The sequence below is a fragment of the Canis lupus genome, chromosome 28 (genome assembly GCF_003254725.2).
Source record: "Canis lupus dingo isolate Sandy chromosome 28, ASM325472v2, whole genome shotgun sequence".
Classification (NCBI taxonomy): Eukaryota; Metazoa; Chordata; class Mammalia; order Carnivora; family Canidae; genus Canis; species Canis lupus.
This window is the reverse complement of record NC_064270.1, coordinates 26,600,556-26,618,485: the sequence shown is the minus strand read 5'-3', so window position 1 is coordinate 26,618,485 and position 17,930 is coordinate 26,600,556. Positions and strand designations below refer to the sequence as shown.

Below are 17,930 nucleotides of genomic sequence, written 5' to 3'. Positions count from 1 at the left end.
GATTTTGGTATTGGGTAATGGATAGAAGCTGGGAGAATTTTGAGGCACTTGAGAGAAAAAGACTAGATTTCCTTGAAAAGACTGTTGGTAGAAATATGGATACTAAACGTGATTCTCATAGAGCTCAAAGGAAGTGAGGTGAGCTGGAGAGGAAACTTCTATTGTCTTGGAGAATAACATATATTGTCATTAAGAGAATGTTTTTTTATAAATCTGAACATTAACAGTGTTTCTGGTGAGGTCTCAGATAAAAATATGGAAAATAAGCAATGGAATAAGGCAAAGTGTGGAAGGTATGCTTGTTTTCTTCATGGTGCTCATAGTAAAGTATGAGAAGAAAGAATAAGTTAGGGCAAAAACTGTGATAAACAAAAAGGAACCAGAACTGTGTAGAGAGCACAAATGTTGTAGCTGGACCACATTTTGTTGAAGAAACTAGATATCTGATTCCTGGATCCAGTCAACCAATCTTAGCAGAAACCAGCAGAGATGGGATTAATGGGGTTATCAAGGAAAGATGTGTGGAGACCCTCTTGTGTGATGGGGCAAACTCTCCATATTGTACAGGAGACCAATAAGATTTTTGAGAAATTTATACCAACAGAAGCACTGCCACAGCTTGGATGGAAAGATACGGAGTTGGAAGGAAATGAAGAATGACTCTGAGGGCAGAGCCACAGATGCAGAAGCTAGAAGGGGCCACCACGGGTCCCAATGATAGAGCAGTGAGCCAACAAGGATTATTCTCAGGCCTTGAAATCTAATACAACTTGCTTTGCTGGGTTTCAGATTTGTTTGGACCAATGATCCATTTATTCCTTCCATTTTCTTCCTTTCAGAATGGGAATATCTTTCTTATGCCTGTCCCACGATTGTATTCTGGAATTAGATAACTTGTTTTAGTTCTTCACAGATAGATAGGAATTTTGCTCTAAGATGGATTGTATCCAACTATACCTGACTTACATGTTGATATTTGAAACTTTCAAGTTGATATTTAGATGAAAATCTGGATTTAAAATTAATACTGGAATGCGTTAAGACTTTTGGGGATGTTAAGATGGGGCAAATATATTTTTCACATAGGATAATATGAATTTTGGGGGACACAGGGCAACTGTACTCGGTTGAATAGTGTCCCCCCAAATGTATGTCCTCCCAAACCCTCAGAATGTGATGCTTCTTGGAAAGAGGGTCTATATAGATATAATTAGTTAAGATACAGAGATATACTGGATTAAGATATGGACCTTATTAAATCTAGCGATTGGTATCTTTGTCAGAAGGCCCTGTGAAGACCATGGCTGAAATTGGAGTGATGCAGCTATAAGCAAAGAACACCAAAGATTCCTGGCAACTACCAGAAGCTAGGTATGAAAAGGTTTCTCTTTCAGAACCTCCAGAAGGAACCAATTCTTTCAGCTTCCAAGCTGGCCGAAAATAAATTTCTGTTGTTTTGATTCACTCAGTTTGTGGTAATTTGTCATTAGGAAACTAATCCAGAACCTATCTTGCAACTGACACATATCTTACTCATTTGTCAGTCCTGAGTTTAGGACATCTCCTGTAAGAAGTCTTGTCCTATTCTACTTCTCCATGCTCCCTGGGCATACCTTTATCACAGGACTTATCACGCTGTGTTGACATTAGCTCTTTATATGATTATTTCCTCCACAGTGGTCTATGGATATGAAGGCAGGGTCAAGTCTTTTCCTATTTGTATCCCCAACATCTAGGACTAAGCCTGGCATAAATAAAAAATCTTAACAATTCTAGTAGCTAATAGGACGTGTGTGCTTTTACAGTCCCCTGTAAGTTCCACACCAATGCATAAAGTGTACTTTTCTGATTTTATAGAAAAGGAAACTAAGGTTCAGGGAAGTTAACCTCTTGCTTTAGCTCACAAAGCAAATAAGTGACAAAGCTAAGTCTTCAATGCAGTTCTGACTCTAAATCACTTTATACTTCTCTCTTGATACTATCTGACCTAAGGAATTCCTGCTTACCACCTGTCAGTAATTCACTTACAAGAACTAGAGGAAGAATAATTGCTCTATGAACTGAAATAAAACTGTATTTGAATGTTAAAACCCAAAGATAACCCAAAGGTTTTGTTACTATCTTACATGTGTAAGTTCTCTGCAATGTATACATATTTTAATATTTATTGTTATAGTTAATTTTCACAACAAACTTAGGAATTATTGTCCTATTTCAAACACGTGGAGGTTAAAGACCATCCTACTAAAAGAAGAAAGGGTCAACCAGGAAATTAGAGAAGAATTAAAAAGATCCATGGAAACTAATGAGAATGAAGATACAACTGTTCAAAATCTTTGGGATACAGCAAAAGCAGTCCTGAAGGGGAAATACATTGCAATACAAGTATCCATCCAAAATCTGGAAAGAACTCAAATATGAAAGCTAACCTTGCACCTAAAGGAGCTGGAGAAGGAACAGCAAATGAAACCTTCACCCAGCAGAAGAAGACAGCTTATAAAGACTTGAGCAGAACTCAATGAAATAGAGACGAGAAGAACAGATATGGAACAGATCAACAAAACCAGGAGTTAGTTCTTTGAAAGAATTAATAAGATAAAAAAAATTAGCCAGCCTTATTAAAAACAAAAAAAGAAAAGACTCAAATTAATAAAATCATGAATGAGAAAGGGGCAATCACAACCATAACCAAGGAAATACAAACGATTTTAAAAACTTATTATGAGCAGCTATACGCCAATAAATTAGGCAATCTAGAAGAAATGGACACATTTTTGGAAAACCACAAACTACCAAAATTGGAACAGGAAGAAACAGAAAACCTGAACAGGCCGATAACCAGGGAGGAAATTGAAGCAGTCATCAGAAACCTCCCAAGACACAAAAGTCCAGGGCCAGATGGCTTCCCAGGGGGATTCTATCAAACGTTTAAAGAAGAAACCATACCTATTCTACTAAAGCTGTTTGGAAAGATTGAAAGAGATGGAATACTTCCAAACTTGTTCTATGAGGCCAGCATCACCTTTAATTCCAAAACCAGACAAAGATCCCACCAAAAAGGAGAATTATAGACCAATATCCCTGATGAACACAGATGCAAAAATTCTCACCAATATCCTAGCCAATAGGATCCAACAGTACTTTAAGAAGATTATTCACCATGACCAAATGGGATTTGCAAGGCAGGTTCAACACTCGTAAAGCAATCAATCTGATTGATCATATCAACAAGAGAAAAACTAAGAACCATATGATCCTCTCAATAGATGCAGAGAAAGCATTTGACAAAATACAGCATCCATTCCTGATCAAAACTCTTCAGAGTATAGGGATAGAGGGAACATTCTTCAGCATCTTAAAAGCCATCTATGAAAAGCCCACAGCAAATATCATTCTCAATGGTGAGACGCTGGGAGCCTTTCCCCTAAGATCAGGAACACGACAGGGATATCCACTCTCACCACTGCTATTCAACATAGTACTAGAAGTCCTAGCCTCAGCAATCAGGCAACAAAAAGAAATAAAAGGCATTCAAATTGGCAAAGAAGAAGTCAAACACTCCCTCTTCGCAGATGACATGATACTCTACATAGAAAATCCAAAAGACTCCACCCCAAGATTGCTAGAACTCATACAGCAATTTGGCAGTGTGGCAGGATACAAAATCAATGCCCAGAAGTCAGTGGCATTTCTATACACTAACAATGAGACTGAAGAAAGAGAAATTAAGGAGTCAATCCCACTTACATTTGCACTGAGAAGTATAAGATACCTAGGAATAAACCTAACCCAAGAGGTAAATGATCTATACCCTAAAAACTACAGAACACTTCCGAAAAAAATTGAGGAAGACACAAAGAGATGGAAAAATATTCCAAGCTCATGGATTAGAAGAATTAATATTGTGAAAATGTCAATGCTACCCAGGGCAATTTACACATTTAATGCAATCGCTATCAAAATACCATGGACTTTCTTCAGAGAGTTGGAACAAATCATCTTAAGATTTGTGTGGAATCAGAAAAGACCCCGAATAGCCAGGGGAATTTTAAAAAAGAAAACCAGGGCTGGGGACAGCACAATGCCAGATTTCAGGTTGTACTACAAAGCTGTGGTCATCAAGACAGTGTGGTACTGGCACAAAAACAGACACATAGATCAATGGAACAGAATAGAGAATCTAGAAGTAGACTCTCAACTTTATGGTCAACTAACATTCGACAAAGCAGGAAAGACTATCCACTGGAAAAAACACAGTCTCTTTAATAATGGCGCTGGGAAAATTGGACAGCCACATGCAGAAGAATGAAACTAGGCCACTCTCTTACACCATACACAAAGATAAACTCAAAATGGATGAAAGATCTAAATGTGAGACAAGATTCCATCCAAATCCTAGAAGAGAACACAGGCAACACCCTTTCTGAACTTGGCCACAGCAACTTCTTGCAAGATACATCCATGAAGGCAAGAGAAACAAAAGCAAAAATGAATTATTGGGACTTCATCAAGATAAAAAGCTTCTGCACAGCAAAAGAAACAGTCAACAAAACTAAAAGATACCCTACAGAATGGGAGAAGATATTTGAAAATGACCTATCATATAAAGAGCTAGTATCCAAGATCTATAAAGAACTTATTAAACTCAACACCAAAGAAACAAACAATCCAATCATGAAATGGGCAAAAGACATGAACAGAAATTTCAGAGGAAGATATAGACATGGCAAACAAGCACATGAGAAAATGCTCCGCATCACTGGCCATCAGGGAAATACAAATCAAAACCACAATGAGATACCACCTCACACCAGTGAGAATGGGGAAAATTAACAAGACAGGAAACAACAAATGTTGGAGAGGATGCAGGGAAAAGAGAACCCTCTTACACTGTTGGTGGGAATGTCAACTGGTGCAGCCACTCTGGAAAACTGTGTGGAGGTTCCTCAAACAGTTAAAAATAGACCTGCCCTACGACCCAGCAATTGCACTGTTGGGGATTTACCCCAAAGATACAGATGCAATGAAACGCCGGGACACCTGCACCCTGATGTTTATAGCAGCAATGTCCACAATAGCCAAGCTGTGGAAGGAGCCTCGGTGTCCATCGAAAGATGAATGGATAAAGAAGCTGTGGTCTATGTATACAGTGGAATATTCCTCAGCCATTAGAAATGACAAATACCCACCATTTGCTTCGACGTGGATGGAACTGGAGGGTATTATGCTGGGTGAAATAAGTCAATTGGAAAAGGATAAACATCATATGGTCTCATTCATTTGGGGAATATAGAAATTAGTGAAAGGGAAAGGAGAGAAAATGAGTGAAAATATCAGTGAGGGTGACAAAACATGAGAGACTCCTAACTCTGGGAAATGAACAAAGGGTAGTGGAAAGGGAGGTGGGCGGGGGTTGGGGTGACTGGGTGACGGGCACTGAGCGGGGCACTTGGGATGAGCACTGGGTGTTATGCTAAATGTTGGCAAACTGAACTCCAATAAAAAAAATTTAAAAAGGAATTATTGTCCTAGTTTTTGAAATAAGGCTGCTGAGGTGAATAAAGGTTAAATAATATGTTCATGGTTATTAAGTTAGTGAGTCTAAGGAACTTGAACCTCTACCTCTGTCTCTAAATCTGAACTCTTTTTATTAGATCACAAGTGAACTCCATATCCTTATCAGTCTAATTTAGAACTTTAAATACATTTATCTTTGTCTTTATTACATGCCATACACGCACACTTAAACATGTGTTTGTGTGTGTGTGTGTGTTAGTCTGTGCATGTGTGTGTATTAAGTATCCAACTGGCAATGGGAATCCAGAGCCTCTAATTTTCCATCCTATTCATTAGCTATTGACAGCGGCTAACAATTTGCTATCACCTCCACAGAACCATGACTTTTACTTTTTACTTTTAGGATAAATATGAATCCATGCTGAACAATACCAAGCAGATCACCAAGCACTTTTTGTATCCTCAAATGTAGTATCTAAGACTTGGAGACTTTTATTATAAAAGGACAAATCATGTGTACTGATTAATAAAACTACCCCCAACAAATATACTTGACCAATTAACATGCCAAGCACTCTCCAGGACTTACCACTATCCTGTCAATTTTAACTAATGTTTCACAAAAATATTTGCCCCAAGAGCAATCTCCTGGAAATTCTTCATAGAGTTATAGTCATATTTTTGTGACTACTCTTATGTTAAAAGTCACCATTTAAGAATATTTTGTTGCCAAAGGTTATTGTTTACTTATAGATTGAAAATATGAAGACCAGAGAGGCAAAATGATTTTACTAAAGGCCTATAGAGTGACCCATGGAATCAGAACTAAGGCTCTCGATTTCAACTTCACAGCCCTTTGTTCTTTTCCAAGCACTGAAGGGCCATTTTGCAGAGTGAGCACAGTCATTTTATAATTGGTCTTCCATAGCCATGTAAGTGGAATCAGATGCTGTCAGATGACCTCAACAAATAACAGAATAGTAAAATTTGATATATCAACATTTCTTTTCACTATTATTCTTTGAACTGGAATAATAATCAATATTAGGGGTAAAATAATGTCAAATGAACCTAAAGGAGTAGTAATTTCCCCTGGTTTCTTCCTTTCATCCAAAATTTAATATGGGTGCTTTGAAAACATCCTTTGATGCATCAGTTGAAATTCTCTAAGAAGTCTGGTTAAATAAACCATAAAGTTGAGACATTGCATGTAGGCTCTATGGTATATATCTTCCTTATATACCACTTTGTATGTGTTAAATCAGTATGAGGGCACTTAGACACTTGTAGCCCTTCCATTTTCAGAAACAAAGTTTAACTCTTTCTTTAGCCCTTTTCGGGGTTTATGAATGATTGTTTGGCACAAATATCTCAAGTTATCTAAATTTTTCCATGGATCCATGAAGTTGCCATTTAAAGCAGGAAGGCATCAGAACAAAAAAAAAATGTTGTGGATAAAGAGTTGCTATCAACTGACCATAAGTACCCAACCTAGATTTGAACCAGTGGATGATGACTTACCTTTTTTTTTTTTTTTTTTTTGAGGGGAAGAAGTTGTCACTAAAATGTAACATACAGGTAGATAACTACATAAACTCTTAAATGTATCCCATGATTAATTTTCATGACATAAACATACTTGTGTGACGATTAAGCATATTAATAAAAACAAAACATTCCAGCTTCTCAGAATCTTGTCTTATTCCCTCTTCCAGTCATTTCCTTCTACACTCACAAGGGTAGCCATTATGCTGACTCGTACTGTCATAGATTAGCTTTGCCTGTTATTGAACTTTATAGAAGTGTGATACTCTTTTAGTGCCTGGCTTCTTTTGCTCAATAGTATACTTGTAAGTCTCATTCATATGGTTGCATCTAGTTGTGACTTGCTCTCTCTGGTATTCCATTATGCAAATATACCAAAATTTATCTATTCTAACATTTTTGTGTGTGAGAGAGTTCCACAAAACACTTAGTAAGTTTCAATTATACAGTACAGTGTTATCAACTATAATCACCATGTTCTACATTAGATCCTCAGAACTTATTCATCTTCTAGATGAAAGCTAGGACTCTGCTATCAATTTCTCCCTATTTCCCTCACCCCCTAGCCCTTGGCAACCACTTTTTTTTTTTTTACTGTTTCTGTGAGTTTTATTTTATTTTATTTTGCTTTTTCGATTCCACACATAATTGATACTATGCAGTATGGTCTTTCTCTTTTTGACTTAGCATAATGACTTCAAGGTTCATCAATGCTGTCTGAAATGGCAGGATTTCCTTTCTTTCTCATTGCTGAAAAATATTCCATTCACACACACACACACATATATATATATATATACATGCATATATATATGTATTTTTTACATCTTCTTTATACATTCATTCATTGAAGGACATGTGATTATTTCCATATCTTGGCTAATGCTGCATTGAACTGGGAAGGTAAGAGATAGTGGTAGTGCTACATATATCTTTTCAAGTTAATGCTTTCTTTTCCTTTGGATCCAGAATTGGGATTACTGGATCATATGGTAGTTCTATTTGTAATTTTTTGGGAAACCTCCATACTGTTTTCCAAAGTGGCTGCACCAGTTTACATTCCTACCAACAGTAAATACACAAAGATTCCCTTTTGTCCACATCCTTGCCAAGACTTATCTCTTGTCTTTTTGTCAATAGCCACTCTAACAATAGTGCAGTAATGTCTCATTGTGGTTTTGAATTGCATTTCCCTGAGGATTAGTGATGCTGAGAATCCTTTCATGTATCTGTTAGGCATTTATATGTCTTCTTTGGAAAGATGTTTATTCAGTTCCTCTTTCCAACTTTTAATCAGATAGGGATTCTTTGGGGGGAAGGAGAGGTTATTTTGATGTTTAGTTGTGTGAGTTATTTATATACATTTAATATAAATTCTTTATATATATTAATTACGTATAAAACCCCACTTATCAGACATGTGATTTGCAAACATTTTCTCCCACTCCATAGGCTGTCTTTTCATTTTGTTGATGGTTTCCCTCACTGTGCAGAAACTTTTTAGTTTGATGTAGTCCCACTTAGTTTATTTTTGCTTTTTTGCTTTGCTTTGGTGTAATAGAAAACAAAACAAAACAAAAACAAAAAACATTGCCAAGACTAATGTTAAGGAGCTTATCCCCTATGTTTTCTTCTAGAAGTTTTATGGCTTCAAGTCTTATATTCAGTTTTTGGTCTACTTTGAATTGATTTTATGTAGGGTGTAAGATAGGGGTCCAATTCCATTCTTTTGCATCTGGCTGTCCAGTTTTCCCAATATCATTTGTCGAAAAGACTAATCTTTATAATTTATATACCATTTATTATTACATTGAAAGAATAAAATACTTAGGAATAAATTTAACTAAGGAGGGGAATGATCTGCACACTGAAAACAATAAGATATTGACATTGAAGATGACACAAACAAATGGAAAGATATTCCATGTTCATGGATTAGAAGAATTAATATTGTTAAAATGTCCATACTACCCAAAGTAATCTACAGATGGATTGCAATTTCTACGCAAATACCAATGTCATTTCTCACAGAAATAGAAAAAAAAAAAAAAACCCAAACTTTAAATTCGTATAGACTCACAAAGATCTTACTTAAGTAGCAAAACAATCTTGATAAAGAACAAAGCTTGAGGCACCACACTTCCTGACTTCAAACTATATTTTAAAGCTACAGTAATCAAAACAGCATAATATCGGCATAAAAACAGACACAACAGACACACATTGGAATGGAATGGAGAGCCCAGAAATAAACGCATGCATATATGGTCAATATATGACAAAAAAGTCAAGATGATCTACTTAAATCTTGATGGGCATTTGGCTAACATGAATAGTACTGCAATGAACAATCTTATACACGTGTTTTTGATGAACATGTATATTTATTTCTGTTGGGGTTGTATCTGAGAGGGGAATTGCTTGTTTATAGGTATATATATACTTAAAATATATGACCCATTTTTCCAAATGGTTGTATCAAGGTACACTCCCAAAAGCAATTTATGAGAGTTATGGTTGCTTTCATATCCTAGCCAAGTTTGGTGACGCCTTTTTTTTAATTTTAGCCATTTGCGTGGATATGTATGATGTTGCACTATGATCTTAATTTGCATTTTCCCAATGACTAATGAAGTCTAGCACCTTTACGTGACTTTATTAGCCATTTGGATATCCTCTTATGAAGAGCCTGCTCAAATGTTTTGCTCTTTATCTTACTGAGTTGATCGCATCTTATTGATTGGGAGTTCTTTATATGAAGAATGAACTTCTTCATATGAGTTGTGTATTTTTTAAATATGTATTTGTAGGAAATATCTTGTCCCATTGCATGGTTATATTTTCACTCTCAACATGAAAGAGGTTCTTAATATTGTTTAATATACCAAATTTTCCATTATGGCTACTATTTTTATGGCATATTTAAGAAATCATGAAATATCCCCAAGTTGTAAAGCTATTCTGCTTTTCTTTAAAAACTTTGTTTTATATGTTTACATTGTAGACTTGCAGTCCATCCAATTTTGATTTTTCTGAGATGAGAATCCCAATAATTATTTTTCTTATATGGATATACAATTGATCATCATGATTTATTGAAAAGACCATTCTTTTTCTACTGCAATGCAAAGTCACCTTTGTCATGTATTATACTACACTATCCATTGGTCTCTGTCTACCTTGCATCAATTCCACAGCTTTATAATACGTCTTGATATCTGGTAGCATACAGATTTCTTCTTTGGATATTCCTTGCCTTTTGATTTCCACAAATATTTTAGAATCACTTTGTCAATTTCTACATAAAAAAAATGTCTCTAAGATTTTTATTGGAAATACACAGAATCTATTTTCAGTTTGTGGAGAAATGGCATGATTGTAATACCACATTTTCTGATTCTTGAATATAGTATATCATTCCGTTGACTATGATATCTTTGATTCTCTCAATAATGTTATAGTTTGGGATGCCTGGGTGGCTCAGAGGTTGAACATCTGCCTTCAGCTCAGGGTATGATCCCACCAGAGATCGTGTCCCACATCAGGTTCCCAGAGAAGTCTGCTTCTCCCTCTGTCTGTGTCTCTGTCTCTCTCTTTGTGTCTCTCATGAATAAATAAAATATTAAAAAAATAATGTTATAGTTTTCAGTGTAGAGGCCTTACATACTTCTTGTGTTATATTTATTCCTAGGTATTTAATAGTTTTGATGTTATTGTAAATGGTAAAATTTTTATACTTCATATTGTATTGATTGCTATCTCAATTTCATTCTAAAATCATAAAGAATCAGACTTTAAATGTCCCTTATAGGCCAAGGGAAAATAGCTAGTAAGTGATAGCAACATATTTTGGGCACATGTTCTAAAGACAGAGCCTTGAGTGGACAAAATACATCCTCCGGAAGTTAGTGAGATCTTTGTTCAGTTTCTAGCTCCACCACTAACAAAAGTCAGTGGCTCTCTGAATCTTAATTTCTTCCCTATAATGTGGTGTTATTATGGTTACTGGATATAATTGTGTAAAGTATCTAGAACCATGTATGTGTAACAAATGGCAGTTGTTGTTATTCAGATCATAGGATGGTGCTTTTTTTTTCCCTCCAATATACTGTGCTATTCTTTCTGGTTCTTCCTTTTTGGCTACTTCCTCAACCAAAAATTTTAAAAAATATCATCTAGCATTTTGCTTTCAACTATTATTATTGTGTATTGCTTATAACTTGATATATTCTCCAATATACTTGAAATAACTAATGATAAAACTCACATGTATACCAGGGAAATTAAGAATAAAGCCTAAAAAAGAAATCCATACTTGAATAGTAAAATCTCCTAAGATTTTTAAGGTAGGATGGTAATGCATTTGATCATTAAATACAGTTCTGAAATTCCTAGTAGCCAAGATCAAATGGGATCTCCATTGCCAGACTCAAGGAAGCATAAAAATTCTTGGGAAAAAGATAACTGTTTTCCAGGAACTTAGTTACAAAAAAGACATATCATATGTGTATAAAAGACAATAAATTTAATACTAGTTTTGCAGACTACTTTGACATTTTCTTTATATTTGGTACCAACCCTGAAGGAATGCCAATGCAGAACATTACTCTGTAAATCACGAGATTTTATCTCTAAGAAGTTAAGTTCTAACATACTCAATCTAAACTATTTTCTGATATTTAAATTTATTTAGTATAAATAATTAAGTTACAGCGATATTATTTTGAAAAAAATAAAAGAAATCCATTTAAAATTATTCTTATACTTAGCCTTCAAATGTCAATAACCTCAACTATAGTATTGGCAGGAGCTTAATGAAAGACAAATCATGGAGATTTCTGGCAGACACCCCTAATGGTATGAATCCTGAGTATTATTTGGCTTAAGATACATATGACTGGGGATCCAGCGGTTTAGCGCCTTTCGGCCCAGGGCATGATCCTGGAGTCCTGAGTTGGGTTCCCTGCATGGAGCCTGCTTCTTCCTTTGCCTGTGTCTCTGCCTCTCTCTCTCTCTCTCTCTCACTCTCTCTCTCTGTGTCTCTCATGAATAAATAAATAAAATCTTTAAAAAAAAAAGTTGCATATGACTTTAAGACCAAATACATGGCTGATGTACTCAATTACAAATACTGGAGCCCTCAAAGCTTAGGCATTTCACTAGTCTTAGTTGCCACCTCTTAGCAGATGACTTCCCAACCTAGATCTTTACCCTAACTTCTCAGCTCAGCTACATCCACACTCAGATTCCAATATCGATATTATCATTTAGCTATCTACCAGTAATTCATATTTAACATGTGTGAAATTAAACTCATTCTCAGATCTGCTCTTTTATCTTCTTAATTTCTACTTCTGTTAAAAGAACCCTCAAACCCCCAGATGTTTAGCTTAGATCTGAGAACTTCTTTAATTGCTTCCATCCCATGCAGTGGTATACAAAGCTGAAAGGCAGGGGAAGCATTCTGCTCTGGGTGCAGACAGTAAAAGGGGCATTGACTGTAGAGAATTGAGAACAACCATAAAACTAACCAAAAATGGGTCGAGTTTTTATTATCATCAATTATTGGCATTTCTAACCATGTCAATCTCCCCCCACATCCTAGTTTCATATAATCTGTTGTCCCTGTGCTCTTGAAGTTGAATTAATTGTGAAGCTATGTCCTTTTAACCTCTGAGATAGCTTTTTTCTATGTTCCCAGCCTCAGGCTCTCGTTGCCTTATGGTCATTTTGCACTTAAGACTTTTCTTCTTCCAATTCTTATACAAGCTACCAGGGTAAAAACAAATAACAAACAAGTTCTGAACATTTCATTCCTCAGCTGATAATCCCTTAGTAGCTCCCTGTTACCAACAGAATAAAGTTCAAAATTGAGCTTTGTATTCAAGGCCTTGGTGGTCTCCCTCTCTTTCAAATACCCTTCTCTCCATACAGTTTCCAGAAAGAACCACAGACTCTATTTCATGTATATGCTTTACTTCTGTGACTTAGTCCACTCTGATTCTTTTCCTTACTCTTTCACCTCCTCTCTGTCTAGATTCTACTCATTCCTCTTCAAAGACCATCTCACTGTTAACCTCCCACATCAGTATCTCCCTTATGTCAACTGCAAGAAAACTCTTCTCTGAGTATGCCTAGCATTTTATCTGGTCTCTTTTATGGTGTTTGATACTTCATACTTTGTATATCACAGATTTTTTTTCTTAGCTTTTATTATAGACTGTAAGCTTCAACTAGCCTGGCATACACTTGGCATTTAATAGATAATTCTGCTTACTTATTGTTACTCATAAACTCCTTGGAGTTAGGGCCTCAGCAACATCCCAATTCTTTACATTTATTCTTTAAATAAATACCTCTTGAAATGAAGGAAGTATATAATATTCAGTTACTAATCTTGTGATTGTTGTTAACTATTCTCTTTTTGTTCTTTCCTCCTGTTCATAATTCCCAAGGAAAGGCCGGCCCTGAACAATGCTATCTATTCAATTGCATTTTGCTTCCCATCAAAACCACATGTTCTCAATAAGTTTCTTTCATGTTCTAAAGGGTTTAAATAGGCATAGAATCCCCAAAACTTTCGCTTTAAGGCCATTATGAATTTTCTCTTTTTTGAACTCTCAGAACATATTATTTATATTATTCATTTGGTTCTTAATCATATATTTCTTTGTTACATGTCTTATATTTTTAACTCATGCATTGTTTTTTTTTTCCCCCCAAGGGCTGGATATTTCTTCCTAACCACAATGAAATTCTTTTGTGGATGAGGGCCTTGTATTAAGCTCTGTTTTCCCTCCCAACATCTAACACAGGGCTATTTTTTTTTTTTAATGAATTGTTTTGTTGAAAGTATGTTGGCTAGAACTTTATACTAAATACCTCCCTTTTTCTTATTAGTAGAGTTAAATTTAAATTTGGTAAAATTAAAGTTGAAATACATCAAATGCCATGCAATTCTTGTCAATTAATTTTCCTTAATCTTATAGGATTATAAGACTGAATTTAGAATTATAGAAAATATATTAGTTACTCAGCAAGAACTTTACATAACATTAAAGTCACAATTCCTATACTGAAATTGATCTTTTGATTTTAGAAAGATTTTTTAAAAATATTTATTTATTTATGAGAGAAGAGAGAGAGAGAAGCAGGCTCCATGAAGGGAGCCTGATGTGGGACTTGATCCCGGGACTCCAGGATTATGCCCTGAGCCAAAGGCAGACGCTCAATCACTGAGACATCCAGGTGTCCCAAGAATTTAGGAAGATTTTTAAAGGAAATTAAGATATATAAATTATTTTGTTATTCAGTTAATAGTGGATATAAAAACTAGTAACAATTGAAAAAAATTAATATCTTCTGCTCTTTGAATGTTTACTGATTCCAGATACTTGGCATATATTTAATTCTTACATATACAGTAGATGGTAAGTATTATTATACTCCTGTTATAGATGATAAAACGAGAGCTTAGTGATAGAATTAACAATGCCAGGGTCACACAGACACTATGTGTGAAAATAGGGATTCTACTCTTGGTCTGACTATAAACCCTGTGTTCAAATTGGTAGGTTGACTGTTTTTCCAACCAAAAAAAGGACTGTTCCCCTTTTCTACTGATAAGTGCTTTTCCCAATAACAAGTCATTATGAAAATATTCACACATGCAGAAAAGTTAGAAGAATTGTATAGTAACCATCATACACTTGCACTCTAATTCTACAAATCTTAACATTTTGCTATATTTGCTTTATCACAGCTTTATCAAATGGATCTATCCATTTGTCCATTTATCAGTCCATTTCTTTTAAAACATTTCAAAATAAATTGTGGACATCAACAGATTTCATTGCTAAAACTTTCAGTACGCATTATTAACCAATGTTCATGCTTAATTGTTTTGAGGAGAGTTTTAATATAATCAGGTGGAATTTTTCTTAATCACATAGACTTTCAAAACTTCCTTAGAAACATTTTTCTTCATGTAGCAATTCAAATCTTCAAACTTTCAGAGTTCCTTGGTGGATCAATCAGCTAAGCGGCTGCCTTTGGCTCAGGTCATGATTCTAGGGTCCTAGGATTAAGCCCTGGGTTCATGATTCCAGGGTCCTGGGATTAAGCCCTGGGTTCAGAGTCTGCTCAGCAGGGAGTCTGCTTCTCCCTCTGCCCCTCCCTCCTGCTTGTGTTCTCTCTCTTATTCAAATAAATAAATAAAATCATTAAAAAAAAAAAAAGAAAAAGAAATGGCCTCACTTTAAAAACAAACAAAAACCCAAATCTTCAAACTTTCTCTACCATCTTTCAAAAATATGTATCTGTTTCATAGGGAATGTGATGTGAAAGTGATGGTTTTCACATTTCTTTAAATGAGGCAAACATTCCACTACCTATGTCAGTTTTAAGCTGGTAGGTCAAGTCTGAAAATGATAGCCTCTTTATGCTGTCTCTGGCTAGTTCCTTTGATATACATATATATTAAAAAAAATGTCAATGATGTCTAATGTTTCCTGTGGCAGTTATAATTCAAGATCCTGAATAATAGAACAATTTATGTGTTCTAAAGTTTTCTTATCACTCTGACAATATGCACAAATGCACATTACCCCTTGTACACGCTCCACACTACTGTGATAACTTATTTGCTTAATGATATTTGCTAATGAAGTCATATTTAAGCTGTTAGCTCTTTAAGGTCTTCTGAGAGTGGTCTTGGAGTTTTGTGGTGGTACTGATATAAACAAGAGATTCACATATTCATAAAGCTCCTCCTCAGTGCTGATTCGTACCAGGACCTGAGTTTTCGGTAGTCTCTGTCAAACTGTGAATTATGGAAGTAGCTGTGAAAAACTGGTATTTTTCTAAAATGCTGTTGTTGGTTTTATTCATTAGGATTCCTAGGCAAGTGACTTGTTTCATTTTATTCATTAGGATTCCTAGGTAAGTGACTTGTTTCAGGGTTCCTGCTCTGACACTAATGCCTGCTGGGATAGGGCATTTCCCTGTTATGTTCACTTAAGATTACAGTGGGAATCAGTGTAATCTTACACAGTGGGAAAATCCTTACTTTTTTTATAAGATGGGCCACAGAAGACAATCCTACCAGTATTGACTGAGTGGCTCAGATTAGAATGTTCTGAGTCTTATTCATTCACTATCTCCAGCCTTCCTCTTTTATACTCTTGCCATTTCGGCAAAAGTTACAGGAAACAAGAATGTGTCATTTAGAGTATTAGTTCTCCATAATTAGAGACTCTAACAGTGGTTAGAGACTCAACAGACCTGATAGGAGTGCTTATTAAACTAAAGAATTCAGAGCCCTATTGAGATTAGCTAATTCACAGTGTCAGAGGGGACTAGGTTTGAGAATCTTCCTTTTAACAAGCATTTCCCTGGTGAATCTGAAACAACTGTAATTTGAGAACCACTGATTAGAACAGGTTTCTCCTAGAGAGAAAAATCTTACAGGTAAACTATAGTTACAATGTAATAAAAATACAGACAACGGAATGACTTGTAGGTCAAATCTTACTTGAATAAAATCCAGAGGATAACTAAGCTGTTTGGAAATGTTTAAATTTTGTTCTTAATAAAATTTCCAATTTGTAAAAAGTGACCTTAACACTTTGGAGTAAATTTTCTTTCCATATCTATAAGTGCTCTGATCTCAATAGGAGAAACACACCACATTTTCAAACCTACTTAATTCTTATAAAATTCCTAGAGAGTTGTTTTGGTTGCATAGTTATAATGGATTTTTTGTTTCGTTTCGTTTTGCTTTTCTTTTTCTGGTAGGTACCTGAGAGGTTTCTGGCAAAAGTGATCACGAGATGCAAAGGACTAGAGTCCTGCAAACAGTCATTTCTATTTGATGGTAAAAGTAAAAGGAGTAATGTAATCCTTTCTTATCTGTAATGTAAACAGCAGCTAGTCTGGTCCCTTCATTAAGAGTGAATATTTAATCAATGGGTAAATTCAACTACTTTGTTCAACATACCACTAGGCTCCCAGGAGGATTTCCCAGAAATATAAGATTTGTTAATGGCCTTTCAGAATATCACAGGCTTTTGAGAGAGGTGTGATGTGGATAGAAAGAAACATAAAACAAAGAAGTCCATATGTTCCACCAGTCGTACATAGAAGTATGGGAGATGGAGAAAGGAATACCAGCTGCTATGATTAAGAATGGTTTCACAAAAGTTTGAACTTGGTCTTTAGAAGTAAGTAAGACTTTCCGTAGAATAAGAAAAAGAAAAGGTTGAGAATTTAATCTGATCATGCTGCAGAGGTGCATCCAGGTTAAATACGGTTAAGGGGAGAGGTTTGGTCTGGAATCACAAGGTTGAAAAGTGTAAATGGTACTTGATTTCAGATGCAATGGCAGACTAAGGAATTTGAATTTTTTTAAAAAGGATTTTATTTATTTATTTATGAGAGACAGAGAGATAGAGCGAGAGAGAGAGAGAGAGAGGCACAGATACAGGCAGAGGGAGAAGCAGGCTCCATGCAGGGAGCCTGACGTGGGACTCAATCCGGGGTCTCCAGGATCACACCCTGGGCTGAAGGCAGGCGCTAAACCGCTGAGCCACCAGGGCTGCCCAGGAGTTTGAATTTTATAGGAGGTTCTGATGAACCCGGTTCAGATTAAGGTAATGATTGAATGTGAGTGGGGGATGGGTGAAATAGGTGATGTGGACTAAGGAGGGCACTTGTGATGAACACCAGGTGATGTGTGGAAGTGTTGAATCATATTGTATACTGGAAACTAATATTACTACACTGTATGTTAACTAACTGATACTTAAATAAAAACTTTAAAAAAAAGAGAAAAGGAAAGGAAAGCTGTTTTCAGTTCCTCAAAGAACTGG

The 17,930-nt window shown here is 35.7% G+C and overlaps 1 protein-coding gene across 1 annotated transcript in view; it reads right to left on the bottom strand.

The window, feature by feature from the left end:
* Positions 1 to 17,930, bottom strand: part of ATRNL1 (attractin like 1) — a 779,330-nt gene that overhangs the window by 167,286 nt on the left and 594,114 nt on the right. The window lies entirely within an intron of this gene.